Here is a 2,394-nt window from a genome sequence, read left to right on the forward strand (position 1 = left end):
CGACGAGGAAGGCGTGGATGAGGATGAGGAGGACGACGAGGAAGGCATGGACGAGGATGAGGAGGACGACAGGGAAGGCGTGGACGAGGATGAGGAGGATGACGAGGAAGGCGTGGACGAGGATGACGAGGACAACGAGGAAGGTGTGGACGAGGATGAGAAGGACGACAAGGAAGGCGTGGACGACGAGGATGAGGAGGACGACGAGGAAGGCGTGGACGAGGATGACGAGGACGACAAGGAGGGCGTGGACGAGGAAGGCGAGGCGGAGTTCTATCTCGGTGAGTCGGCCTTGATGGCGGAGCAGACCGCTATCTGGGAGTCCATCCAAGATGAGGCGTATGTGGAGTCCAACCGGCACTTCCTCCAGGAAAAACAGCCGAAGACCGATGCTCTCTTCGACGAGCTGGATGCGGAGCAGGAGGCGGAGGCCAACGACATCAATGTCAGAATGGAGATAGTGGACATCTCCAACGTCGGGGAGTAGTGTAGTTTTGTTGGTAGATGTTTGCTTTTCCATGGTTTTTATGCTTTCCATGTCAAGCAATCATCGATGTCAAAATGGAGACAGTTTCATTTCCATGTCAAGCAATCGTGTTTTGTCCTTACGTAGTAGTACTGCCCCATCCAAAAAGAAATGTGTCAACTTTGCAATAACTTCGTACCAGGCAGAACAATTCACATTGTACTGGTTAGTGCAAGGTTGAGCCAATTAATTTGTGACGGAAGGTGTATGTTTTATTACAAGTTGCAGTTTCCAGTACAATATTTTTGTCGGAAGGCGTATGTTTTATTACACTGTATTGTTTTATTATAGATTGCAGTTTCAGGTAGTACAAAATAAACGTCTCAACTGGGGCACATATTTTATTCTAGAGATTTCAGTGTGGTTAGATTTGAATATGGTTTCAACATGGTTAGATTCTATAGAGGCATTCAACAACATGCCCAAAAAAGCCACAGATGTGCTTCTGAGAACAAGGACAGGGGTACGGTTTTACCCGACGTAGAGGCACACACGTAACAAACTGGAGCCACGGACGTGATTCTAATGGAGGTACGGACGCAAAAGGATCGTGATGCAAGGATGTGAGGGTGTGCCTCTACTTTAAAGAAGCTGTCATTCACACGTTTTCATTGCGGGGGGCATGGACTATGAGCTGCATGTGTTTTCGAAGGCATTAGACCTCTTTAATGAACTTATTAGAGAGAAGGTGAATCTTTTGGTTAACGTCTAGAATGTTGCGTAAAACGGCTTGAAGCCAAGTTACGCACGGTCCCCTTGGTATGAGAGGCACATAGGCACATAAGTGCCTATGTGGTGCACTGGAAATAAACTTGTGCAAAAGACATGTAAGCTGCAAGCAAACTACAAGGTTAACTACGACACAAGCAAACCTAAATTTATAACAAGAAAACGGCAGTCTTGAGACAAAGAAAATCTAATGAGAAATCGAGAATGGCGTGAGCAATGTTCTAGATACTTTTTTTGGCCGGGACCACCTGCTTCAGTAGTTGTAGTCGCCATAGGACCTAGCGCGCTTCCTGGTCTGCTTCTTGTCGAGTTTTGCCCGGCGAAGCCCTTCCTGGATGATGGTGAGGCGGCTCCATATCTTGTACGCAGCGTAAGCGTCCTTTGCCGCATACCCGATGTGCCTCATGGACAGGGCATGCGCGCCCAGCGCTGCTTCTCTGTGTTGGTGAGCTCTACGTCGTGGACAAGGATGCCTGAGGCGTACCCAAGGGAGTCCAGAGGCTTGGTAGCTGTAGGAACCCTCCATTCTTTCTGGATGTCGACGAAGTGGGCGATCTCCAATCCGACGCGTACGAGCATCTCTATGTCGCCGTTGATGGAGAAGCCAACAAATGTGTACCTGGGGTCGGCGAGGAAGTTGTCGAACCTGGTGCAGTTCTTGTCGGCGGCGCTCAGTTGAAAGAGCAGCACCGGATGATCCTTGCCGATGGAGAGCTGGACGAGGGCTGGTTTCTGATCTTTGCCAACGTTGTTGGTGTACTCCACATCAACTCCGACGATCTTGTGGCGCTCGAATTTGAGGTGTCGCTCATACTGCTCGATGATGGTGGCCGCCTTGTGCAACTCGTTGGTGTGGATCACTTGCAACTTGGTGTTGCCGTGGGCCTGCACCTCGAATTCCTTGGTGAATCCCATGGCCTGGAGCAGTTCGTCCTCCTGCAACCTGGTATCTCGTGGGGAACAGTGAGTGGGAGCGCAATGGCAATTTCTGTTGTTTGTCGGAGACAAGTCCGCAGCGGAAGTGTAAATTTAAGGGCGGGGAAGCGGCAAAGGAGTGCACGATCTCATTGTCGATGCGGTTGTGCACATCGTGGGTTCTGGATCGTGGTTTCGTCTCCCTTACGGTGCGGTTGTGCACA

The sequence above is a fragment of the Triticum dicoccoides genome, chromosome 2B, assembly GCF_002162155.2.
Source record: "Triticum dicoccoides isolate Atlit2015 ecotype Zavitan chromosome 2B, WEW_v2.0, whole genome shotgun sequence".
In the NCBI taxonomy this organism is placed as follows: domain Eukaryota; kingdom Viridiplantae; phylum Streptophyta; class Magnoliopsida; order Poales; family Poaceae; genus Triticum; species Triticum dicoccoides.